Raw genomic sequence first — 27,673 nt, forward strand, 5'->3', positions numbered from 1 at the left:
AACTTTATAGCTATGATTTTACTGCATTGATTACTATATACATTAAGTCCAAAACATTGACAAATTTGATGGGGACTTTAGTAACAAGTTGCAGGGTCTGTTACCTCCACAGCATTGGTAAGAGTCCGTTCCCGGGTAGTTACTGAAGTTGGACTGGAGCCTGTGAGATACGTGGGTGGTGTCAGCTTCCTTGTCTGTGGCTGGAGGTCATATAATAGGTACCGTTGTTGGGAGAGAGCAAGGTTTCCTGCTGAGACATGGCGAACACTGCAAACGATCTGTTATAAATCCAAATAAAGGTAGAGATGCCCCCCACAAACCACAGAAAGAAAATCCTGAGCTCCTTGCAGGCCTACTGCTTTCTTGGGGCCCCCTTTCCTGCACATTTTAATTGAATAAAAACCACCAGTGCAGATGGTCCCTGGACATATACATCCCTGAGCTACATGATATGTATTGCTCTGAGGAAAGAGGAAGGATAGTGCAGATAGGGCCCTTGAGTTTTCATCTGTTTTGCCGCTACTGTGCAATTTTCAAACCCGAAGACGCCCAGTCATCTCTGGATGGCACGTGCCTCAGCTATGCCTAAGCCACCGGTGATGATCTGTGGTTAAACATCAGCAGAGCCTCGTGGTGGCCATGGTTAGCCTCTGCCTGGTACTGCCCCACGAGGCTCCCTGACAAAGCCCTCTGAGTGGCTGAATTTCAGCGCTGCTGTCAGGGTGATTCTCTCTTACCCATTTTCAAGACAAAAGATGTGAGCTAGAGGTTTATTAAGTAATTGTCTACATTATAACGGATGATTTGTCTGCTTAGTAAAGAGCATCCTGGTGGTCGCTTAACTGCTGGTTCATTTAGGTTTTTGTTAAAAACTGAATGCATTGCACTGGATTAGACAGACAAACCTTGAGGGAGTCTTGTCTTTATTTCTTGATTGCAGTTTTATAATTAAAATGAGTTTCCTTCCTGCAAAGTGTTCCTTTTAACACAAGTTCTCTGGATGCCCTCCCTTCTCCTGACAGAGAGAGAACTACATTTATGGTGACCCACAAACCAAACCAAGATTTAGTAAGTGAAGTCTTTTCTACCTGAAGGTGCGATCCCCATGTCAGAAACTAGTTTTCAAGAGCATAAGTGGAACATCTGATGATCCTGGCGTCTTGAAAAAGCTCAGAGAGGGCTGCAAAGCAACAAGTAAGAAATAATTGCTGTCTTGAAAGATCTTGGGTTTCGGTTCCCTTTTGAAGGGTAAAACAGTACATGCAAGGTTGAAAAATGTCAGAGCAGTCACCTATATCAACAAGTAAACTGGAAACCAGCAGTGATAAGGTATTCAAAGGTGCATTGAAGGTGCTGTCCTGGGCATAATGTAATTTATCTGACCTGTCAGTAAGGTTCACTGGGCAGTTTCAGTTGCAGGGTGGGACTAGCTCAACGGAGAATAGATTTTTCTGTGTGAACGAGACCTTCTTTTGAATTCTGTAGCTAAGCCTGGGAAGTGTTAAAGAGCCTCGGTGCTTTTCCTGGTAGCTTCTGCAGAAAAGAGACAGGTCCTGAGTGGAGTCAGGGATGAGACTGAGCTTCCCCTTGGACTTCCCCTGCTGCAGTTTGCTTCTCCAGAGCTTTCTCCTACAAGAGCCTGAACACTCCTGTAAAGCCATGAAGACCTTCACTTTTTCTAGTTTTATTTAAGAAAGCTCCAGCACCTTGGAGGAGCAAGCAGTGTCAATATATTTATTCTTCCTTCTTTTCAAAAGAGTGCAAAATAATAAAATACTTGAAAGTTGGGTTGGGTGGGTCAATCCAGGAGAACATTGTGGAGCTGGCTGTGCTCCTCACCCTGTCCATATTTAGATACCTAAGGAAAAGGGAAAAATGCAGCTCTTCTGAAGGATAATGTTAAATTTTTGTTACTGAGCAATTTATGAGTAGCTCTTTTTTTCTGTGGGAGAGGGAGAATTTTAACTAGGCTTTCCTTATTTGCGTGTATATACTTTTAATCAGTATCTGTGGCATTTTTGGAAAGCGTCTGTAGCTGTTGACTGTCGGTCAGCTATTCTGTTGTCAAATGAAAGTCAATCTTGTCACTTTGTACATGTACATAAATGTAAACAAAAGGTCACCATATCAGTTTTTACGGATAAAAATCCAACCCAGGCTTTCCTGTGGGTGCACATTTGTAACCAACCGTATTGGTAACGTGAAGGTGTTTGTCTTGAAATCTTCCTGTTTTCCAGTGGTGACTATTTGCTCACTTTCTGTTTTTCCAGACAAGATGTTTGTAGGCACTTCAAAACATGATGGGCAGTTTGATCAGTTCTCTCCTGCTTCCATACACTGTTAGCTTTAAGTTTACAAGAAAGGAAAAGCTTTAAGGACAAAAAAATGGGGACGAAGCATTCCCCCTTGCTTTTTTTTTTTGCCCCTTCTGGTTCAGGTCAAAGGCTTCCAGAGATTAATTCTTATGTTCGAGGTTGTCAGTGCTTTCCTTGCACCCTTGCTTGTCGATCTGTAGGAGAGACGTCCCACCTACGTGCTGTATCCAACAGTAATATGTGTTGCAAGTGCATAAAATTTCCTCCCGTTCAGCCGAATTCTGCTCTCAGGTTATCAGCAGCAAGCTCTACTGATGTCAGACTATTGACTTTCTATTTGTCTGCTCTCTTCTCCTGCCTCGCCTCAGTCCTTTTATCTCTTATTGCTTATTGTCAAGCCTTGGGACAAAGAGATTCCTAAGAAGGAAGGGTTAAAGTTGTTTGTTTGTAGCATAAGGGTGGGGAGTGCTGCAGCTAGGCTGAGATAAAAGGTACCACCGGGAAGTGGTTTTCTTGGCTGGGGAAGGTAGAAATGCTTTTAGCCTTGTGACCCAGTTGACTAGCTCCAAGCTCCGCACTGTTGCAAGGTAGCATGCCCAAGGGCAAGGGCTTATTCTGTGGTTTTCGTGTGGAAGAGCTTCCCAGGAGCTAGTGCATAATTTTCACTTGAAGGCTTGTCTTCTTTTTTCTCACAAAGAAAGTCCTTTTGTTTTGGCCTCTCTCATGAACAACTCTCATCTGAAGTCCCCCCCCCCCCCCCCCCCCACCGTGCGCCCAGCCGGGATCGTTCACGGCTGCAAGGCCCTATCCCATGGCCTGCAGTGTATAACCTGCATGATTTGGAGTGTCTCTCTGAACGCGGGTAATTATTGTCATCTCAGTAAGTATCACGTAGTGTCAGATCCTCCACTTCCTTTGGACAGAGGCATAGTTTTTCTCTTGACTCTGAAAAACTGCAATACTAAATACATTCTCACTGTGGATTGCTTGGCATGTTGAACAAAAAATGGGTGAGATAACCACCTCAAGTACTGTTTCAGGGTTTTGGGGAAGTATGGGCAGCTACCCTTCTTTTGATCTGCTTTGAATGCTGCTGGAGCCGATTGTGAAAGAGCTGTAGCTCTTGCATCAAGAGTGTATCGTTGTATTCGTTTAATCCAGAATGCATCTGCAGTCGTTCGTAGCCTCTCTGCTGTTTAATATGAGAGGGATGAATTTGGTACAAACTTTGATTCTTCCAGGTTATTCTATAAATAAACTACTCCTGGCCCTTCTAGTGTGAATTGTGAGTGCTGAAGGTACCTCAGCCAGGTGAGGAAAGGAGTGGGCCTGACCAGGAAGCCAGCTAGAAGTAGGTAAGGTTTTGCAGTGATGGTTAACAGGAAATGGTGGAGACTGTAACGAACCAAGAACGAAAGCAGGAGTGGGTGTCTGGATATCTTGAGATGGTTTTCCTTTGGAGGGATGAGGGGGTGGGGAATACACCAGGCAGCAGAAGATTAAAAAGTTGCGAGAGAGAAGCTTTCCAGCATGGCAACTGCAAGAATTTGGGGCGCTAGCTCTTGCAGAGGCACTAATGTGATAGTACTGTGTGTTAATTAAATAAAATTCTTTGGCTTCCTTCAAGCAATTAGTGTGCAAAAAAAAAAAAAAAAAAAAGAGGAGGAATTGGGCCTCTCTTCTGGCTAATACAGAAAAACATTGTTTCAGAAGGTATTATTGTGTTATGGGTGCTTGTGGATGCGTGTGTTTGTTTAACACCACAGGGATTTGGAGAGCTGGTTGCCAAAATACAACAGCCTGCTGGAATTCTGGTCTTTCTGAAAAATGGCAAAACTGGTGCTGACTTCAGTGGGGCACAGCCTCAGTTTTTATTGGAGGGGAAAAAATAAGCTAATAGTAAGCATCTGTGTGCTTCTTAGGGAAGCATACATTGCAAAGTGAGGAGTGATTGGTTTGAAACCTAGATAAATCTCATTATTGGTTTGATTGCACAAATGTAAAGAGGCAAACATGAGTATCTTTTCTGGTGGGCTGCAGCTTTTTTGGGCAATGTGCCTACATTACTCAGCAATACAGCGCAAAAGGAGTGGATCCATGGAGTGAAGCAACTGGTGCCGTAGACCTGACCCCACCGTGTCTGTGTTTCAGGAGTTTCACACTGGACCAGGCTTCATCTGGCCCTGCTGATTGTAAGTCCATTAGCAGCTGGGGCGCTACCGGAGCCGGTTTGGTGTCATCTGAAAGGAGTTTGGTTAATATTTTCTGAGACAGCTCTGTGATGTGAATCAAAGTATGCCAAGTGAAGACTATAGGGAGATATGCTCGGAAAACAGTTTCCAGATTTGAACCAAAACGAAACAGTCCCTGGTGGAGCCCTGTCAGTGTGGCCTGCTTTGGGTTGCTCCTCCTGTTCTAGCAACTGAGCTTGTTTAACGTGACACCTTTGTTCTGAGTGAACTCTTAAACTTCCCATGTTTATATTTTAATTGCTTTTAGAAAATTCCTAAATGATAGAACAGCTATTTCTACTTGTGGCATGCTGGCTTCCAAGCCATAAAGGGTACAGACATGAGTTCCCTAAATTCTTTCCAATACCAAAGTTTCTTCCTTGCTTTTTCTTCGCTAGCGTAATTGTTCTTTAGTGAGATCTTTGATAACATGGTATGTACTTACATCTCAGAAAGAATCACTTTCATGAAAAGTTAAAAAAAATAAATATTATAATCAGTGAAGCATCATAAATAACTTTTATGTCTAAATCAAGCTATTAAAAGCTTTTTTATTTTTACGTAGATAGGGGAATAAAATAGCTGCATAGTTCATAAAGTGGTATACTATTACTGCCTGCTGTGCCCATGAATTATGCCAGCTTTTTACACTTCTGAAGTAAAAAGCGGATTAGAGCTGTGATCAATGTATTATCCTATATTTCTTATTGTGCGTTATATTTCCTTTTTGAGAACCTTTGTAGACTAAATGGCTACTAATGACATAATTACAATTGTTTGTCACCACCATAATATGTGATTTCCTATCTCATCATGAAGATGTAAGTTAGATAAAGGAGGAGTTTTGGCAGGAAGACAAAGTGCAGTGATTTATTAAAGACCAGATGTGGTTGTTAAAAGCTTTTCTGCAGAAGGCTCAATTGAGTGATGTGAAATAGGAACGAAAGCGCCGAACACCCCAGTCAGTGGTTCTTGGTGTGAGTGACACAGTTGCTCATAGGAGCGTGACAAATTAGCTGCCTGTTTTATTGTTGTGTACAAATTTATGTTTGAATTTAAACGGCATCAAAAGTTCAAAATTGCTTATGCCATTACAATGGATGTTTAAAGGAAATAATTATGCTGAAGCGTAGTGGATGACTTCAGAACCTTGAATTCCCTGAAAACAGCTCAAGATTATATTAAGTCTAAATATCTCAGGTTTCTGAAAAGAGTTACTGAGGCGACTGACAATAAACAACAGAAGTGTGGTGGAATATCAGCAAGCCTGGCTGTGGTCCTGGCAAGGTATCATTGCAAATCGGCGTAGTGCCATCAAAGTCAAGCTGAGGACTGAGTCATGTATATTTGTCTGCAGAATCTGGTCATGCACATCTCCTTCCAGAATGGGTGGATGCTCCTAAGGAAGGAGGAGCGCGTGGAAAGCTGTTGTCGAGAGCGCCTGTTAGTACCGTGTGCTGGCTGCGGGGAAGTGAGGGGCGAAGCCTGAGAAAGGGCAATTACGGAGGAAATTATTTGTTCGTTAGCTCTGAACTTTTGCACTGAGCAGCTCGGATGTGTGTTCAGAGGAGCCGTAGCCAACCGCTGTCCCACGGGAACGCTGTCACAATGCTTTTCCCGGTCCGTGCGCAGCACCGTCTCTTCGCTTTTTTCATTTTCGTGTGTGTTGTACAGTCATCTGTAGCTATGGCTGCTTTCCACCGCCTCTTCAGCGGTGCAGTAGACTTTCTGCTAGCGCGCGGTCCTCCCCATGGCTTGGTGCATGTACGATGGACTGTCTGCCTCCTTCGTTTGAGGCTTGTGGCCAGCTGTAATTGTCTGTGCTAGATTATTACATGTTTTGAGGCATGACCTTTTTGCAATTCAAAATGTGGTACACATTTACTTGTACCTCAGATGTAATAGTGTTAATAATTAAGTGATGAACACTATTAATAGCGAAGAGATTAATAGTTAATAATTAATAGTGATAGGGCACTTCTGAAGGCAGGTGGAGAAGAACACCTTAGTTTCTCACGCAGAAACTCACAGAAGTCAAGATACTCAGGCTGGGAGGTGGAATAATAGTTTCAATATCTCTTTTGCCCTTATTTATTTGAGGAGTCTTTACACTTACTTTTACGGTTTTATGTTTTGCTTGAAATATTTAAACCTAACAGGTGGTTGATGGGGAGTTAGGAGGAAAGAAGTGAAATATTCAGATAATAGCTTCTAATGAGCATTTGAAAAGCTTATATGCAGTTTTTGTGGTCTGAGAATTAACTTAAAATTTCATTAACCAATGAAATTGGTTTTATTTGAAGAGTCCAGGTTCTTTGTGGTTAGGGTAGTCCAGGTTCTTCTGGTTTTGCAGCTTACTGTGATGCTGGTTTCAGCTAAAGTCAGTACAACATGAGAAGTTTGAAAAAAAGATTAAAATATAATAAAATGTAACCCAGGCCTTTTGCAAATCTCCTATAAGATTTTGGCATAATTTTTTGTTTTGTTTTTTAATTACTACCGTACTTTATCTGAACTGGTAAGCCCATCCCCTTTCATGAATAGAGTTTAAGTTAACTTTGAATTTCCTGTCTTCCTGTTTAATTCAGACCTTTATCATTGCTAACAGGCTAGGGAAAATGCTATTGTCCAAAAGTCTAGGATAACCAAAAGTCTAGGATAACCAAAAGTCTGGTTTGGACACATTCAATTTAATGACTTTAAAGCAGCATTTCACAAACTAATTTGTGCTTTCCCCTGTCCTTTGTTTTTTATTCCTGCTGCCACCACAATCAGAATGTTCTTATTTTCTAAATGAAATTCTTCTTTCTCCCTGCATCCCCTTTTGAGTCCCTTTTGCTTTCTTCTCTCGAAGAAGCTGGTCACATTACCACATTAGTACAGTGATTCATCATCGAAACTCCATGTTTGCCATTTTAGTGGCAAGAAAAAGAAAGAGAGATGAAATATCAGTTCCGGACTGCCTTGTAGTGTTGACCAACGGTGGGCAAACCGATTAGTCTGTAGAAGCCAACGCTAAGAGTGGACAACTCATAGTTCTTTATTACCCGTGAGACTTCTGCCTTCTTGACTTTGGTTGTCCATTCACCTGAGGATAACATTAAAAAATATGGAGGCCAAGACAGCCCTAGGTGAGGTCTCTTTTGACTTCCTCTATTCCCATGGGTGTCTTTGGTATTACATTGTCTTGTAGCATAGTCAGCTGGAGGCATCAGACTGAATTCAAAAGGGCAGGGGTCAGACAAACCTTCCTTTTAGTCAGGTTTACCAGAAAGCATCTTTTAGAAGGGATGGAGATCTTGGCAGAAGGAGAGAAGTTCCTTTCCTTTGAGAAGCAAGCTCTCGACAAGCAAAAGGAACAAGGTGCCCGCAAGAAATGGATTCTCTTTTTTTGGATATAGCTGTTCTATAGTCAGTAAGGCATGAGGTGGAAGGAGTACACCCAAGGAGAGGTAGCTGGAAGTGTCCCGCTTCACTGAGTTGCAGAAGGAGAATGCTGTTATCCTGCTGTGCATTGGTGGAAAATCGCAAGGGCCTGCGACGTCCCTCTGAGCAGAGGGACTGTTGATGGTTACCGTTGGAAGGGTTATGGGCCTCTGTTTGGATGGAAGCAAGGGAATTGGTCATTCTGGTGGCTCCAGTGGGAATTTTCTAATGGGACAGAAACATTCAATCGTGTAGCGATGTGTTATCTCCAGGGTGGACGAATGGATCCAGGTAGAATTCTCTGGCCCCCCCTAGACACCCTCCAAATCTCAGAAAGTTCAGTAGTCTTGAAAGAAAGATGAGGTTTACGATTGTTAGTTTTCTTTTCGGTGTTACGGAATTGTTACCTTTCTTCATCTGAATGAGAAGACAGTTTAAGAAAATACTGGTAGTGAGAGGAGTGGGGCCGTCACAGCTAGAAACAGAGTGTTGCAGATACCATCTGAAATTTTTAACCCCAAATAATAGCTGTATAGAATTAATGAGGTTAGATGAGAGTTACTTTTGGAGCAAAATTTCCCTTAGAAAGGTCATCTGTGTTATCCTCACTGGTTGTTTTTGCTTGTTTTGGTACCCACTTCTGTGAATTTGGTACCATGCTTTGTATGTAGAGTTTCTCAGCAGCGCTGAAGTGATTCTGTATAATTTGTATTCATTGTTAATTTTAGTAACTGCGCTGAGATTTGAATTACGCTAATCAACTTTTCTTGTAATTTATATAATTTACATACTGTACACACACTGCAAATGCAGGACTCTGATGCAAAACAAAGTTTAATTAGTGTAACAGGGCTAGATCAGCTTTCCAAGTGATTGATTTCTGAGCATGGTAGAGATCTTTGTCAACAGATCAGAGCACTAAAACATCCAGTGTTAGGACAGACTGTCATTGGACTCGAGGTGAGTATGACCAGGCCCGTTATTTGTAGCCAACACCGTTACCTTATCAGCTGGACCTCCTTTTTCAAATATTTGACTTGTGCATAAGGAGGTACTGAGAAGTTTCAGGACGTCTTGATTGCTCTGGTTGCTTGTGTAGCTTCCCTTGGATAGAAGAAGGGCTTGGCAGGTGGACATGGAGCCCAGCATTTATGCAGTGCTCCTGCCCTCCTGCCGCTCAGTCCTGAGAGTCCGGACCTGCCAGTGTGTCCCATCCTGCAGACATGGTTCTCCTTGCTCCGTGGAACGGGGTTGCCCTCCCGAAGGAGTCTGTGGCCATCAACGTTTGAAGTCTAGTTGTGAATGATGTACTGTCTTGAAGACTGAGTTTGAAATTTGATAGTTTTTAAAATAATGAGTTATTTGTGGTTCCTACCTTTCAATCTAAAATCACTCGCTTAGTACTTGTGATTTTACTTTCTCAGTTTTAAAAGTGCATTTCTTTCTCTGCTTGTCTTATGAGAAGACCTCTGAAAGGAATGAAGAGGAGACTGACTGGTTATGTAAAAAGAAAGCGGTGAAACTGTTTATATCACAAAACTCCGACAGATGCAGAAAGCAAACAGCTTGGGGCAAGAAAAAAATAATTTTGCCTTTGTTTGTTGAACGCGCTTCAGTTTCTGCGGTCTTGGACGGCATCTGTAACAAATGAGAATCTATCAAGGTTTAGATTGAATTCTGAAACACTTAAAGTATCGATCCTTTAGAGCAAATATGTTTAGAAAAAGAGTGCTTAGTTGAGTTAACAGGTACAAATATGGTAACAAAGTAATATATCTGAGAAGATGCTCAAGTTGGGTTGAGTATGGTTGTCAGCTGGAAAAAAACATGCCTGGCTGTTAGCAGCAAACTAATTGTAGGAAAGCAAGTCTAAATACAAAGTCTTGTCTATGTGCTTGCTTTAACTTTGTGCAATAGTTGTCTGGTTGAACTCTGTGAGATTACTCCCAGCTGTAAAGCTCAGCCTGTTCTTAAACCTCTGCAGATTCAAGGCTTTATTTTGTATCCGCTTAGACACCGTTGCTCTCTTCTCCCCGAAAATGCTCTAATTGGGTGACTTATGACTTTCAAACTCTACTCTGTCATCCTTGCATGGCCTTTAATAGCGGAGATAGTTTTTTAGTGTCGATTTTTGTAGACACTATGTTAATGACGTTGTTATCTAATTAGCATCCATTGTACACTTGTACATGACATTGGATGGGCAAGTGTAAATGAAATGGACTCTGAACGTTTTATGGGGTGTTACTGTGAAACTGCTCCGCTCATCATTACTTAAAAGCTTGCGATTTCGCCTTAGGTATTACATCATGTGAAAACCAGTAGACAAAAATGATGATCAATTTTTTATTATAATAAAGTTTTAATATGAGGCATTTTTAGATATGTGTCATGAATATATGAGTCATGTATTTCACACCAAAGCAAACCCATTATGATGATATTTCTACTTCAAGGGGTTTTCAGTATTTAAATACTGAATTTAATTCTATGGTTAAAAATGATTCATATTCAAATCTATTTTTATGCTTTATAATTAAATAAGAAAATATTGCTTGTACCTACACTTTTACTATTCTTGGCTGTATTATAATTATTTTTTTAATTTGACCCATAAAAACAGTCCATTTCTTCATTAGTAAATTACAAGGATATCGCAACAGAAAAATGAGTTTTGAAGGTGTCTTACCATATCTAATGGGAATTTCGGTTTGGGATTTTCTCATTTCTTTCATTTGTTCCTTTTGTAAAACATGAAGATACTTTCTAGGTAAATTAATCCCTTCAAAGGAGCAAAATAACTTCCTTTTTGGAAAGGGTTATTAGAGACTTAGTCTTTATAATCTTAAATACCACTTGTGTTAGGCTGAACAATGCATGAAAAAATTACACTAGTTTAAAAAAAAAAAAAGAAAAAGAAAAAAAAAAGATTACCAACCAAAGCCAAGTATATTACAATTATGTGATCGTGGAAAAGTGAGCTTTCTACTGGGAAAAACGTGATCTAGATTCCCATGAAATTTCTAAGTTTAAGTATTTTTGTAAATTAGGTTGTTCCTAGTTAAACAGGTGGCTTTAAAGGCTGGTTTCACTGTTGTTTTAATCATAGTTTAGTTACCATGGAGAAATATGCAAGTTAGCATTTATACACAGAAGTGAAATTTATGCTGCATAGATAATAGCCTAAATTTAGCATGGCTTAAGTTTACCACTTCCTTAAGAAAAAGATATACATGTTTTATTATTATACTATCACACTATCAAGAAGTTAATTTCTTTAAAATATTTTACAATTTAAAAGTCTAATTTTTTTTTTTTGGGTGCTGAAATGGGCGCTGTTCTGCCATGTTTGAGTTCTAGCTTGATTTTTCTTTTTTAGCTCGATTTCTCAGTTCTTTAGTTTTAGATGAATTCAGTGTGTCGTGTAAAGCTGGCTTGAGGCGCGCAACTGGCGTGCGGAAGTTTAACCGAGGGACTTTGCAGGGTTGTGATCTTTGTTTTAAAACGTGGTAAGGCACGTCGGCTGTTTGACCCGGCGTTTGTCCGAATGGAGATTTCTGTCGCACGGAGACAACGCTGGGAGAGGGAATGAAGCGGCGAGAAACCATAACGTTGCGTCTCAGAGAACGGAAACTGCCCAAGTTTAACCGAACCTCTTGAGCAAGGGTGGGCTCGACTGACCTAGAGAGCGTTTTCCTCTCACCCCCTCGCCCTTCCTAATTTAGCATTTACTTTTTTCGCCCCGTGTCCGTAAGCGACGGCAAGGTAGCGTTCCCGTAGCTTTGTTTCTCCTGTGCCTCGGAAGTAGAGCTAAGTTTTCAAGGACAAAGGCGGTAAAAGCAGCGCGATCCAACACGAGGTCCCCCAGCACACCGAGTGCAGCAGATCCCTTTCAGCACCAGCTGTTCGCACAGATATAGATTGCGGCAGTGAAATTTTCTTAATATAATTCAGGAAGCTCTAGAGAATTCTCCGAAACAACTGTGCCAACAAGGAAAACGTTGAATTTTTCATCAGCTGCCCAACGCGGAGACTTAGCGGGCAAATCCGTTCATTCATGACCAGATGTTCAGGGCAGCCACGCGCCGCGGTTAACTTGAACTTCGCGGCCCGCTCGCCGCGGCTGCGAGGACGTTGGCAGCCGCCCGGCGTCGGAGCTGGCCGCCCCTGGCTGCGCCCTCCGGCTTTTCCACCCCGACCGGAGCAGGGAGGGAAGAGAGAAACGACGCGCCGTCAGTCGTCGCAGGGGCACGGCCAAAAGCCTCTTGGTTTTATGGCCGCGTTATCGGAGGAGAGCGGGCAAATTTTTAGGCTTCCTCGTTCGGAAAGAGAGATTATCCTCTGTGTGCGTGTGTGAGTAATGCTTAATGGTTGTGTTGCAACTTTTTTTTTTTTTTTCCTCTTTTTATTTCAAAATGTTAGGAAGCTGGTGGAGCGCTCGCTTTGCACGGTGCGAACGCGTTGAAGTGGATATTAAAGGTCACGTTGTTGTTAACTCTCTCGAGTCCTGTTTTGAGCTGAACTGCACCACCGGAGTTGACTGCTGTGCCGGATGCTTCGTTTGCCCAAGCTCACGGTTTCTTTCACAAAGATGCATTTATGCCTCATGCCATTTCAGTGTGGTGTGTGAGGCACTAGTACACAGAAAAAAATAGTATTGAGTAGGAGTTCTGGAATAAACAGTGTGATTTTCTACTTTGAAAAGGATTCTTCCTTTAAATGATTAACTGTGTTTGATTCTGGGCATGCCAGCTGGCTAGAAGAGGGAAGGCAGGATTTGATAATGTTTAGTTTTTCTTAGATGTTACAAGAATCTTAATTCCTTCCTACATTGTATTTCAAAATAATATAACTATTGATTTCAAAGCGGAGTTGTCGATGAAACCGCTATTATCTTATGCTGTCATAATAGCCTCAGTTGCTCAGCGCTCTTATGAGCGGAGGGAAAAATCCCTTTCTGTGAAGGCTTTTCAACTTTCAGGCGTACTCTTTCTACAGGGGGAAAAAAAAAGAAAACCCTCTCCTATGCGTGTTTTTGCAAATGATAGCACTTCGGATGCTGTGTGCAGCTTCCTCCAGGAGCCAGAGCAGACCCCCGCTTGCACTTACTCCAAAGGAGGATTGTTCTGGGGGCCGGTGCAGCTCCGGGCGTGAGCAAAGGCGCACCAGCCTCGCGCGATGCCTCCCGTAGTAGCGCGGCAGTCGCTGGCAGCGATAGGACACCGAGCTAACTGCGATCTTCGTTAGCGCGGAGCCCTCCCAGTAATTATGTTTGCTTTGGCACGGCTTCCTGGCTCTAATTTGTAAAGTTGCGATGAAACCCTCCCTTTGCATTTCCTGCTCGGGGAGAGTAACCTTGTTGCATATTGTGTTCAGCCATGGAAATTCATCATTATTATTCTTGTGAAGTTGAGCTTGACCTGTCCTCTTAAAGGACAGGGGAAAGTTTTGCACACAAGCCTCTGGTGCTTGTCCACTTGAAAACAGCAACAAAATACCCTAAATGATAAATTAGAGGATTAAAATTAGGGTAAGTAAAAGTTCATTTCTCTCTTGCTCTGTCCTCTTTTTTTTTTTTTTTTTTTTTTCCTTTTTAAGGAAGGATGACAGAATAATAGTCTTGTTTCCATTGATGGTAACTTGCTGATAGAAAAATGAGAACAAGTTTACAGTAGCTTTGACATTAGTTACCTTTATTCAGCATGCTCCAGCTGCAGAGAGCCCTCAGGAAGCCTTCACCATGCACACAGTTTGTTCTTGGGTGTGAAAGCAAACAGTATTTGAGTTGGCAGTAACTTCCCTTTTAGAGAAGTTTGCTGCCTCGGCAAGAAACCGCAGCGTGAGCTTTCTGCTGTTGAATGTTTCCACTGGCAGGATGGCCTTTTTCCACATTTCCTTGGTTTAAGGAAACAGATTTTGAACTTTTTTTTTTTTTTTTTAAAGACAAAATGCCAACATTTAACAGCTGGAGTTAGCATATAATTTATGGTTTTCACTTTATGCTCTTTCGGATGTATAAGAATTAAAAATCTGCAATTATTCTGAAGTTATGCGAGATATTGCAAAAGATTCATTAAAAAGTGAAACCTCTGCTACGAACATTTCAGAAAAGTCATTGTTATCTAAACAGTTATTCTTCATTGCTCTTTCTTTAATGACTTTTAATTGTTATAATTTACTTAGGTTATTACACCTACCATGTAGTGATGTTTAAGGAAGTCCTTTGTTTCCTCCCCTTTGATTAACGAGGAGGAGTTTGGGCTGTTGAAGCACATCTTTTTTTTTTTTTTTTTTTTTAAATTATTCTTTCATGTAAGCTTGTTAATCCCCCCATGTTCTGCGTGCACCTTCCCACTGCAGCACTTCCTTTCTGGAATATCTGAGCAGGTAGAGCAGAAAGTGGCTTCGGGACTGCACGTTGCCGGGTTGATACTCGCTAGCAATAAGGACTCTTGAATCTGGCGATAAAGACGTCCGGATGCTGGGAGGACCTGCGTTCACCTCCGGCGGCTCCCTTGTGGGAGAGCCGGTTTGCTTCCGCGCTGAAGCTCTGTGTACACGGCACAAACTCTAAAATGCATCTTTTTGGCTTCAACCTTCAGCTCCCAACCTCAGCAGCTAGAATTAGAAACAGATCAGATGCAGGAAATTAATGCAGTCAGCCAATAAATTATGGAGCAACAGTCGCCATAAGTGCTGTGGTATTTTTGTTCTGTCAGTTCAGGGATACTAGTTTTGTTTTGCTAAACATCCCTCAGCTAACATCTGTATAAACACTGAGAATACATCACAGCTCTTTAAAAAGAAAATCATCACAAAAGAGGCTTCACTGAAGTAGTTTCCCTAGTTTCACAAGCTAGAAACGAGGGGCGGGGGGAAGGAGAAGGGAAACGAGAAAGTAAATACGCTACGTACAATGCTGTTCACATTAAAATCACTTAATTTGTATTTTAGGTTTAGAGGCAAAAAATATGCTGCGATGATGAACAGCAGTGTTTGAGAAATGCGTATTTTTTATTTTCGGAGACAGTAGCCATTTGTCATTTTTATCTGTGCGACTTGTAGACTTGATTGGATTTATTATGTATGCTACATGTTTATGGCGTTTTTATTGTATGCTGTTAATTTGTTGTAACTGCTGCCACTTTCTTGCCAAGGACCCCTTGAAAGCAAATATGTGTCAACAGTTGCCTTCCAGTTTAATAAACTGAATGCTACTCCTCTTAAGTTTGGTAGAGGCCCTAGCTGTGCAGGGTTCATTGCGAGCTTTTTAACTCTATTGTATCTGCAGAAAGTTCATGCAACTCGAGCACAGGTTTGCAACATATGGGCTTAAAGTTATAGCATTGTCTGTCATTATCTTCATACTTTAGCTCAACAAAGCAGTAGTAGTCCAGAGTTACAGTCACTGTAGTTTATGGCAAAGAAAGAAAAAGGAAAAAAGTTCTCGTGCTTGTTTTAACTAAACAGGTAAATCAGCTTTTGAAATCAAATATAAAGTGACTTATAAATATGATGCTAATGGTGCAAAATTAGATTATATCTTTTTATATTTTTGAAACCCAGAAATATCGATAAATTATCCAAACAGGATTAGAGTGCGGTTATTGGTAATAAAGCTGAGCATATTTATATGATGAGGATTAAGCAAGATGAGACTTCATTTTCTGGAAAAGATACAAGGGCAAAAGTAATCCTGAGGAAAATAATGTGCTGTAGCTATATATTTAAGGCACAACTGGAGGTAGAATTAAAACAGTGGATTAAAGGTGCTTTGTGGTAAAATAATGGATGAAGTTGATACATTTTTTTTTTCATTCTGTTTGATTTATTTGACTTTATTATTGCCTGCTGACGAATTGAAGCGACGATTCCTCTTCTGTGAGGCTAGCTACATTATTAAGTTTCTCAATAACGAGGCGGACGCGTTCTCTGGAGAACGAGCAGGAGATCTTCTAGTGAATGGAGATGAGTATATGCTCTTTTTTGTCGCAACTGTGAGAGCGTGGTCCTCGAGCGTGTGACAAGGAGTGACGTGTGCCTTTGCAGAGTCGGTGCTCGCAGGGAAGCATGCGGTGCGTCCTCACCGGGAAAGTGCTATGCGTTGGGTGTTGTAATTTGGTGGAACCAGTTCTGTAAGATGGCTGAATTTTAACGTTCGCAAAAGACAATACACAGTCTTAATGCCCACTGGCACACAAGATCTCTTTTGACTTACGGATTGTATCTTGTCCTGCAAGAGCCCTGGACTGAAATCCTTCTCTCCCGGGAAGATAATGCACAGTTTGCTATTGGCACTGATGAAACCTTCCTATTTCTAGTCTTAATATTTCTTGCCTGAAGACTGGTTTGCTCAGTGGTGCCGTACAAGCTGAACTGAGGTTTTGTTCAACTCATTTCACTTGTGATATGAACTGGCTTTCATTAGGTCTCCAAGTGTTTCATCCCAGCATCATTGTATTCACCTACTGTTCCACCTTGCCCATGACGGTGCGTATTTCACGTTGTGATGGTTGTCCATATGCGTACTTAGAAATGGCACCTGTTTTTTCCAGTGTCGCAGCACCACCGAGGGACATACCTCATTTGTAGTCCTGTTTATATTAAAGGCTGATGTAATACTGGTGGGCCATATAGTGGAGATCCAGCAAGAGGAAAAACCCATCACTGAGTGATTTGATATACATTAAAAAAGCTGTATTTCTGTATTTGCACTAACATGCATGTGTGTGTGCACACGTGCCCTCTACCTACTTTCACTAAGTTTTCTGCACACTTATCTGAAGGGCAGAATTTTATTTGTGTATGCGGAAAGCACTAGCTGGAAGTTATTGGTGGATTTTTTTAATTTAAAAAAAAGATTCCCCTTTCTTGCCTGTTCCTCTAGCACTAGTTGTAGTTTTGATAATGGTAGGCGCTCTTCTTGGGCGCTGTTTAATAAAAGATGCGTTCTGTATTTGTAGTATGGGCAGAGATGGTTGGGTGTGCTCGGTGAATCAGCACGCAGACAGAAGCACAGTTGACTGACTAAACACCTTGCAAGAAATAGGTTGTATAGAGGTGGGATGTTCGCAGTGGGAGGAGAGGACCCAAATCCGTGCTGAGCTTCAAAGCATTGGCCCAAAATGTCTCTCTGCCCTCGTAGGCACAGAGACGGGCCTGACTCTGTGCTCTGCTGGTACAATTCTGCACAATTCTACAATTTGTACAACTCTGTGATTGCTTCCCCAATTGAGTTATATTTCACGTGCAAGTGACTGGTAACGTACTGGGCTTCTTTGCTATTTAATTCCACGATTTGTGTTGGCAGGAACGTAACCGTTGAGTCTTCAGAAACGCTAAGTTAGGTAGGGCTAGATCTGAGACCCATTGGATGAGGAGGATTAAAGCTTCACGTTGAATTCAGTGGACTGGTGGTCAAGCCGGGGCAGTTTCAAAGAGTTAAAACTTTGCTCTTGTATTCACCCTGCAGCAGGTGAAATGCTGCAGCCTCCCCGTGCCAGCAGCACTGATGCATCGCCGCGCTGCTCGTGGCCGGTACCCCCCTCCGAGGCCCAAGGGGTATCGCGTTGATACTCTGCAGTTTGGGGACCCGAGTCTCCGCTTCAGAGCCCAGCGACTGGCTTGTGTTAGATATCTTTGCCTTAGGGTCCTTTCTTGCTCCTGGAGAAGTTAATGGCAAGCTCCTCTCGATGTCCACGGTGCAAGGCTATATCGAGGGCTAATTCGCTGCTTTGTACAGTCAAACCTGTAACAAAGGTTTGTTACCCTGACAAACCGAAACAAGGACAGATAAACAGAGAAAATACATCTTCCGTAAAGCATGCAACTAACAAACATTGTTTTTGTGCTTCCCCACCCTCATGTCTAATTGTATAAATTAAATGTCGCGTCAGTCAGCCTGAGGTGTTGGCATCCTATTCATATTTCAATTACTACCATTAAATTATGTTTACGTAGTGCACGAATGAGGGAGAATGTATTTATAGCAATCTTTTATTGCTAGTTACGTCCCAGAAAAATAACGTTGAAGTGCTGAATCGCTAAGTTGAAACAAGTTTTAAGTTCAAGCAAAATTTCTTTTCTCAGGCAGCACAAGCCATAGGTGGCACGAAGCAGCAATGAATTGTTTCACCACTCAGCTAATGTCTATGTGACTGTACAGCCATAATAATATATTGCTACTGGAACCACCTAAATAATTAATTGCAAGAAAACAACATAGTTAAAGGCTCGGGAGGAGAGCAAAGGGGAGAGGTGCAAGATTGAATTTTCTCAGTGCCTGAAAATACCATTTGCAATGATTTAGCAAAACTCTCTTTAGCTACCGTTAAGAATATAATTGAGCTGAGGCTGAAATTATACTTCTGAAAGAATAAGCTTTTCTGTACATCAAGCATTTAATTCAGTAAAACAATGCTGTACCTGATGAATAATTTAAATATTGGGGAAAAAAAAAAACTTTTCTCAATGTATGACACAATTATGTGTGTGAAGCATTTTTACCTTTATGAAAAAAATCTGAGGAATGAGTTTTGTTTTCATCTTTGTTTGTTGCAAGTGTAAGAGAGGCTGTTTTTGTAAATACTAAGTGTTGTGGAGAACTGTGAACTTCTCAGTCACTTCCCAGGACTGTGCTACATGACCTTTAAAGTGTTGCTGATGGATTGAAGTTTTTTTTTTTAAATTATTTAAAGCGATTGTAAAAATTTTTAATAAGGAGAGAGAGTGCAAAAGGTGTTACAACATCCTTATGTACTACCAGACCGAGTCCATGAGCGATAGGAACAAGAAGACTTCAGTGTTTCATATGCTGAAAAAACAATGTTAATTTATAGTTTTATGTAAGTGCAGAGGAATTTAGACAAGGCTGCAGCCACTCAGTGTTCTTTTCCTCCTTACTCTCAGAAATGAACCCATTCTAATTAATTAATTTTTTTTCTAAGTCTTGTGAAGATAGAAGCTTTTCCAAATTGCCTCTTGAAGTCACGTTGGATCCATGATCCAACCAACTCGTGATGTTTCCAAGACTCTTGAAGCGACAGTGGTGTTAATGGTTTGAACTGGAGTTACGTATTATTGATGTTATTTCAAAGAACCTGGAATCGTAGTTGTTGCAAGGGAACCGTACATTTGCATCGGGCAGCTTCGGGGAGCTCAGGTTCACTCGTGGTAGCACTTTATGGTGTCCTCCTTTTACCAGGAGTTTCTCCTCTGCCTGACAGGAGTGCAGGGTTGGGAGAGTGTTTTGACTCATCTAATCCAGGCTCTCCCAATACTTCTGTATCCAGCGTTTCCAAGTCTGGATGACTTTTCTTGTCCAAGCAAGAGATTGGCAGCTGCTCTGCTCAACCAAGAGCCAAGACTTTTTAGCCTGCTGAATCGTTCAAATGTGCATGCCTCACAGAAGGCACTTTTTTCCTTTTTCTTTTTTTTTCCAGTTCAGTCAAATGTCACATTTTTTTTCTCACCTCTGTGTAATAAAAATAAAAGTATTAGTAATAGAAGAACCTGCAGAAAAGAGAGGTTTTTCTGCAATCTGCCACTTGGTGCTTGGATGCGAAGTGAAGCGAGGATCACGTTCCTCCTGGCGGGCACCTTGCTCAAGTGTTGGGATGCGTTGGCAAGGGGAGCGAAAGGCCGCGTTGGTGGGAGGAGAGGCGCTGGGATACGGCCTGGGGAAAGTGGTGCGTTTGTGCGCCGGTCTGGCCGGCAGGGAGGTTTGCTCGCTCTGCAAGCTGCGCTCGGGAGCTGTGTAATGAGCCCCAGCCGTGCCCTGTTGCTGAGCCCGAGGGTGCCCGAGACAAGCCCCTGTGCAAGGGTTACAGAGACCACCGGAAAAACATCTGTGTGGATTTTTTTAGCCCATCTTGTCACACATGTCTCTGTCTCAACGTGAGTCTTGGTGTTTGCTGAATCTGAGGGAGGAGAGCTCTGAAGTGCAATACATCTCATCAACATCAAAAGATCAGCATTTCCCTAGGTGTTTTCTTTAGGGGACTTCTTCCTCTGAACGTACTTTTCTAAATTTCTTTGCGTTAATAGATGGGAGAAGATGTATTTAGTTTTGGTACTCATCACAGAAGTGTTTCTGGTACAGGCATTGGTTACTGCAATGGAAACAGCCCTAGTGCAAAGAGGGAGCTGCTGGAAACACGCTCAGCTGGTGGATTTCTCCCTGCATTTCCAAGGGCTCCTTGGCTGATAAAGAGCATGTCAGGGTACTGGCTCGCTTTGCGTCTTACAGGAGCCACTGAGGATACGGTCCATAAGAATAAGGATAATAAATTCTTAAATGTGGCATTACAGATTAAATACGTGTGCCTGTAAATCTCTTGGGTTTTCTGTGTGTGTGCTTGTGGCGTTCTCTTATTCTTTGCTAGTCTCTTTGTGCAAACAGATTTACATTGTATTCAGGATTACTTCAAGCCACAAAGTGTTTAGGGCATTTTAATGTGAAAACAGCAGTGTTAGAAATCTGAGCTGGAAGTAGGTATTAACGCTGCTGCAGATAACTTGGGGAAAGTCTAAGTATATATCAGTGCAGAACCTATAAAGGTTTCTAGGTTTGTTTTGGGTACTTTAACCAAGAATGTGACTTTATTTTCCATAGGCCCAACTACTGTGAATGGATTCTGTAGGTTAGGAATATTTTACTATTTGACAATAGTAATATTTACAATATTTATTTTGTTCCTGTTAGTTTGTATTTAGTTTTGCATACGAGTCTCTGACTTCTCTTTTACGTCATTGCATGCTTGGGTGGCTTCATGTAGAGACCAAGATCACCAAAGCATTTAATGTAATTGAAAAATGTTGTGCACTTTTTCAGTGATGTTACTGGTTTTCATTTTCCAAGAGTAGCGCAAAGCTGCGTTCCAAGTTGATATACCTGAGATACTGGAGGGGAATTTCTGTAAGGAAAACAGTTTTCGAGGATACGTTAGCCTTTGAAAGAAAGGAGAGGAATAAACAGGTGTTGTATTTATTGCAGAACTAAGAATAATACTATCCCTTAAAAATGTCTTCCAGTTTTGTGTTCTTGAGCTGTAAGCAAGTGTTGAGGTAGAAGTATTGGGTATTTCAACCTGAGATGTTAAAGATGTCTACAAAACTCTGTTCTGTTCCTGGAAGATGCTGCTAATTTTTTCTGTATTGTTTTGTTTTTTTAGAGTTCTCTGGTCCTGTTAGAGAATGTCTGTTTGGGCAGGAACATATTTGAAGCTGAAGGTCAGTCCTTACATTTTCTAGATGAGAAAATATGTGCGCTTGGGAGTTTTCCATCCCTTTTTTATGAGCAGAGCAGTTTGCTAAGCAGACACGTGTTTTAATGATAGCAAACTCAGTTTACACATTGTACAGTGGTATTTTGCTGCATTAATTACCTTGTCAAATGTAATAGGTAATTACCACATCAAATCACCTTCATATGTTACATGGAGGCATAACTTGCTAAATTATTTTAAAAAACAAACAAACAAAATCCCAGAAGCCCAAGGGCAACATCACCACAAATCTGTCTCTTTCTCTTCTAAAATCAAACACGTCAACTTATAAAGGTAGGAGCCTAGCTAACTTCACTGATCACTGGGTAGAGCTTGGCTTTGCCTTGCAAGGGAGAAGGTCGCCCTCCTGCTGTCCTCCTCACACACATACATACACACACACACGCATACATACACTTCAGTCCTTTTTCCCCAAAGCATCTCTGTGGGATTTCACAGCACCTCTAATCGCCAATTCCCTTCTTCATAGCTTGTTTTTTGAGCCAGAGATAAACTAAACTTTCTTGCTATTTTATCTAGTTGCCACCTTGCAGTTTTACTTTTGCCTCTTTTACCAAACTGTGACCTGGGAGTGAATGTACCCTCAAGTATGGACAGAGTGCTATGAGTGGATGCCATTGACTTGGCTCAATGCAATGCAACCATTACTTCCTTATTTCATATAGTCATTTATGCCTGGCCTTAAAACTAGTCTTTGGAGTGAGTGATTTCATACATAGGTTTTTGCACAGTCTGGGGTATGTTGGAAGGATTGCTTCTTCCGTGTTACCATTTGTAGTACAGGCAGGAAGAAAAATAGCAAATTTTGGTTATTCTTTGTTATCCACTAACTAGCTAAATGACATTTGTGATAAAACTCTGCAATACATTTGTGAAACCATTTTAGTGCTCTAACAGGCACAGAGCGTGTGCCGTAGAGAAGTACCCCTAAGCATCGGTAGCTGAGTGATGTAAGTCCTTGTCCTTTTTTGCAATAGCAGGAAGGGAGGTGGGGAGAGGCTTTTTTAAAGTACAGTCATGAATAAATAGAGAGGCATGGAAGGACTGAAGCAATCTGGGAGTGAGAAGACCTTTTTTTCCCCCAAGTCTGTATCCACTTAGATCCTGATTAGTTGCGGTCCTGACATTGCTTTAACCAACGCATACAGCTTTGCCAGCTTTATAGACCTCAGTAAGCCCTGGTCTGTTCTCATGTGCTTTATAAAGTCTGGTTAGCTGTTCACTTTGCAGAGGAGTTGTAATGCTCGGGCTATTGCCCTTCGCCCGCTTTGCCGGCGAGCCAGCCCTGGGCGCTCGTGTCCCAGTGGGGAAGCATGCCGCGTGGTGGCTGCTCGTGGCCCTAGGGACAGGAGCAGAAAAGCGTTGTGATTGCAGTCTGTCCAGAGAGTCGCTCCTCGTGCCGGCAGGGGATTATCTCTTCCGCAGGTGCTCTCCGAGGGAGCAGCATCCTTCATGCCTCACCTCCCTCTGAGTTATCTTTGGAGGCACATGGGACTTCTTTGCTTGTTCTTTTGCCGGTCAAGGCTGGTGTCACTCCGTAACCACGTCCTCCCTCGGACACTTCCCTGCTCTCTGCCACAGGAGCAGCGATGCCGGGGTTGCTCTCCTCCAGCTGGCACCGGCATGGCTCTTGCCAGCGTGCTGCCCGCAGGCTGCACACCCTGGGGCAGGGAGTGGCATGGCTCTGGCCTTCGTTACTGAAACCATGAGTGAGAAATTGTTTTTTTGTTTTTTCTTTTTGTTCTTCAGTGGTTGCTGCTTCCTCTTGCCCAAGAATTCTCTAGGCAGCTTTGGGGGAGAACCTGCCCTGGACGGGAAGTGTAACCAAATCCATTGCGAGTTAGCAGTTAAACTGACATAAAGGGGTTGGAAGTTTTTAGTTGTTGCCTTTTACAGTTGGCCAAGTCACACTTGGTATAAAAGGATCGTTCTTCACGCTCTGGCATGCTTGGGGAGGAGGCCAGAGCAGCGCGTCCACGCAGTGCGATCGGACGTGGCATTATCTGGTTTGAAATAAGCTTGATGACGCCCTTCTCCTCCTCTATCTGAATTAATACTTTCTGTTTATGAGAGCAGAGTGCGAAATGCATCACGTCTTCGCTCTTCCAACAGCTGGCACATATAGATGATGTTGTTTAGGAGAAGGCCACTTACCAACCCATCCCCAGCCGTGTGGAAAATGTTAGCAGTATCGTATCTTGGATACAGTACCTCTATTTTCCAAAGAGATGAATGCTGTTAAGTGCATCTTGCTGTGGGAGCTGAGTCTCAGTTTGTGATTCTGGGATCCCTTTTTGATCTTTTCTTTCCTGCACAGTGCTGCCTGAGGTATTTCTGGGGTAGGTGCCAGAGCTGATGATTCACGTGCCCTTCACGTGTTGTACTTCACAATGACATGTAGCAGCATGTACCAAGTATTTATGTTGTATTGATTTGGCTCTCAAAACATGTACTTCCACTTTCGTCTCGGAAGTCGTGCCACTCTGCAATAGATTTGTGGTGCTGCAGTTGGTAGAAGTTATTTGAAAACTGAGTTCTGGAATATTTTGGGGCACAAGCGAAGTGTCTGATCGGCTGCTGTGTCATGGTTTCAAGGAGTAGCCTGCGCCTCTGTGCGATCTGGCAGCTCCTTTGCAGGGCGATCCCACTGCTGCACGGATGAGACTCAGGTTTTTAATCCTTAGCCTTAGCTAGCTGATCGCGATCTACGTCTTCCTGCTAGTATACAGGAGCCTGTTTGCTATTCCCCCTTGTGTTTTTTTTTTTTTTAAAAAAAAGGGGGAGGGGGGAAAGGGTGATGAACCATAACAACATCAGAATCATAAGCATCGGGCTCCATGTCAATGAAACCACTCCTAAATACAGATATTGATCTGAGGAAGTCAGCAATAAGCATGCTGATTAAGAGCAAGGAGGCCGAAGATGCACAGAGCAGGTAGAGCCCTGTAACTGCTGCGATAGGGGTGAGGACGGGGCGCGGTACAACTCAGGGCCTGTTCAGCCTCGTCCGTGGTGTGGGATCACCCACACCGTGGATCGACAGTGTGTTCCTAGCATAGCTGTGGCTTTTGCAATACAGCTATGGCATCTGAGGGAAGACCACTGATTGAATTCCTGCAGACCACGAGAGAGCTATTAGCAAGTAAGGGCTTGCAAACTGTCCCGGGGTAGGACTGGAGCAGACGTCTCCTTCGCCTTCGTGTATGACACTTTCGAGTTTATTACGTTTTTCTAAATGACTCAGTAGCACATGCTAGGCTTTGGGTGGCCCACTTGAAACGCTCTTAGAAGGGTTTGCTTTTCAGAAAGAGCTAAGTGTTATCTTTAGAAATCCAGGCTCCTTACAGGGTAGTAGTTTATCTTCAATCTGTGCATTTAACATAATGACATATTCTTTTGGGTACGTTGACCGCTTTGTGGATCGCAGTTCTGTCTTGCTGCAGAGCAAATTGTGGAAATTGCAGAATTTCAAATATAGTATTGATAAAAAGCTACAGCGTGCTCCATAGTCAGTGCTGAATCAGGACCTAACGTAAGGAGTAAGCGTAGGTTCTGGAAAATACCGTTCATCTTTCTAAAATCCTTTTTTTATTTCTATATCCAGATCGTTCCGTGCTGAGGAACGTCCTCACGAGCTTTCAAAGTTCAGGTAGAGGAATCAGTTCTCGTAACAATATAAATTAGAAAGAACAATAGGCTCTTTTTTTCAGCCTCTAATTTGTCTGGTACAAATCTCTGTTCTAGAAAATGTCATCTTTCCTGCGAGAAAGAAAATAAAATACCTTCTGAACCACCACCGTTTGTCCACAGAATTTATGTCCTGACTGACCCAGACAGTAAAACTCTCTGAAGATGTATATGTTGTTTAGGAAGTACTATTAAAAATTAATCCAATTTTCTATTCTTCTGATGTAAATAGATGACAATAAACCAGCCTGAAACCAAAATGGCCACTTTCTGACTTTTATGCAGAATAAAAGGCTGTTTATCCTTTCTGCTTTATTTTAAGCTGTGATTTTACTATTCAAGAAACAAATTTTAATCAGCCACCGTATCAGACAAATGGGAGCTTCAGTGAGTGGTTAGTATGTTGGAAGTAAGCACGAAGAGTCTCATTATAGTGCATGTCTGAATAATTAGTAGAAGCACTCTGCACTTTTTTGGCAATAAGAAGAAACTTGCTTTTCCCTGAAACGACAGGATGACAGGAGCATCTAGCGGTCCGGTCATTAGTGAGTGCCTGCCATCAATGTCATGTTACGGTGTCAAATTAGTTAGTGCCCCCTCAGGAGCCGAGCTAGACCTGCAAATTATCCTCCTACGTCCCAGGAAACCGTGTTTGCTAAACCTCAGATCAAATGTGAACAAATTATTAACATGGCTCATAAATTAACTAGTTTACAGGCTTATAACTTTTTACAAGTAGATTAATAAAGACAGAAGTTTCAGGACTGTGTTGTGCTGAGTTCAAAGCAATGATTTTCTTTTTGTTTTTCTTTTTCCTATTTGTTGCAGATAGGTTTGCTTTTCTCTTGCAGAGAAAAAAACTGCATACAGCCAAGGAAAAAAAATGTTTAGAAAATCTAGTGTCCTAAAGGAAGCAAATGTAAATCCACTGAAAACAATATAATTAAGTTTGTTATCTCACTGCCCGATAAGTCGCTGACAATAGTCTTTCTTCTTGTAGTGGCAGTTGTTTGTTAATGAGTTCACCAATTAAGTTTGAAAGATTACAGCCTTTGCCAAGAGGATTTATCTGTTAAAAGCATTACATATTTTGTGATACGTTCTTACCATATTGTAAGCCTCTTTGTTACAGAGGTATAAGACTACCTCTTAAACACATTAAATCCTGTTACAGGCCCAAAAATAATTTTACACTCTGTTTACACATTAGCATCTACAAAACTGTAACAAATCTGTCCAGAGATGTCTGTTTTGAGACTGGGATGCTAACAGATAGTGCACTCTCTTGAAGCTGGATTGCCCTTGTGAAATGAATGCTTTCTTTACTAAAGAATAATTAATTTATAATGATTTATAACTATGCAAATCATAATTTCTTTTTATTCCTCCTATTTTTTTTAAATCTCTCCTCAGCTGAGTTTTTCAACCCATGCAAAATAATTTGGGTTTTTTAGTGCTCTTTTACTGCTTTTAAATTTAAAGAGAGCAAGTCTCATGGATACACTGAAGTCTCGTTCACCCACATGCAGGCTACTGCTCTCTTTCTTTTGTACCTTTAAGGGAGTGAGTAAGCTTTGATATCAGAGATCAAATCAGCGTTTTGGAAAGGGCCTAGCATGCAAAAGCATGCAAAATATATGTATTCATAAGAAAACTCCTGAAAATGCCAGAGGTTATGCTCAGTTTATCTGTCAGCAAATTTAACTTAAAGTAGGTGGTAGTCAATTTAGTAAATACTTTACTAATATTGTAACTATAAAGAATCATGAGTGCAACCTCAGCATCCTGACCCATGAGTGTTTTAATGACTTTGCTAGGCAAACGTACGCTGCATTGCAGATTAGCAATAACGTTTAAAATGCAAGCAATTTCTGCAAGAAGGTTTGCTTGTACAAACCCACACTGGAAAAAAAAACAGAAAGGAAAACTGCACTCCTTAGTTAATCCTGGGAAAGAAAACTTTTTTTTGGCGATTCTGTACCTAGTGCGTTTGCACAAACTCTGTTCTCGGTAAAACTCATGTAAATCTTTTAACTTTATCAGGGCAAATGCTGGTCACCCTTTGTGCTGAGGTTGTTTTTCTCGAGTTTCGGTGCCCCTTTGCTGTGTGTCCTCCCCTTTACCATCCAGTGTGCTAATTACAGTCTTCAAAATCTAACTGAAGAAAGGGGCAAGAGTGGTTTCATACATCGGAGTTGCCTTGAAGTTTGTTAATCTGAATTTTTCGATTGCCACATGCTCCCAGACCCCCTCCTAGCACCAAGTTTGCTTTCTTGCTGCAGCCCGGGCGTACCGCCGATTCGGGGGCAGGCACCTCTGCCTCCGTACGCACAGGGGTGCAGCAGAGCCCAAAGCAGGGCAGCGGTGGCGGGGAGGCAGCACCTTCCTGATGCCCCACGTTTCCCGGCCGTTTTGCCTTTCTCCTTCCATGAAGCAGAGCCCCTAGGCAATGCATTCCCCCAGCGCGGTTTCCCAACCCCTCTTAGGAAACAGCAAGGCCAGGGCATGGGTATTTGCTAATGCAATGAGCTAAACGCGCTCCCCGCGCCCCCAGTTCAATTGCACCTTGATGATTCTCATCGCTTTCTTAACTATCAAGTGCCTGCCGTGGGCTGGTAGCTCATAGCTGAGCAGTTAATGAGTGTGATAGATCCCCCAAACGCTGGACCGGATGCTCAACACTTCTAAATCTGCCAGGTTTTGCCAGTTTTGGTAGTTACGGCTCTGG

At 42.1% G+C, this 27,673-nt stretch overlaps 1 protein-coding gene across 19 annotated transcripts in view; it reads left to right on the forward strand.

Moving 5' to 3' along the window:
- FOXP1 (forkhead box P1) overlaps window positions 1-27,673 on the forward strand; it is a 388,378-nt gene that overhangs the window by 104,509 nt on the left and 256,196 nt on the right. For 5 of the 19 annotated variants that reach the window (XM_068907674.1, XM_068907708.1, XM_068907673.1 and 2 more), the window contains one exon: window positions 21,145-21,202. The exons of 13 other annotated variants lie outside the window; for them this stretch is intronic. The gene's annotated coding sequence lies outside the window, so the exon portion shown is untranslated. Of the gene's footprint in view, window positions 1-11,288; window positions 12,326-21,144; window positions 21,203-27,673 lie in introns of those variants that run through there. One more of the 19 variants, XM_068907682.1, reaches the window with a different exon arrangement.

This window comes from Struthio camelus, chromosome 14 (assembly GCF_040807025.1).
Source record: "Struthio camelus isolate bStrCam1 chromosome 14, bStrCam1.hap1, whole genome shotgun sequence".
In the NCBI taxonomy this organism is placed as follows: Eukaryota; Metazoa; Chordata; class Aves; order Struthioniformes; family Struthionidae; genus Struthio; species Struthio camelus.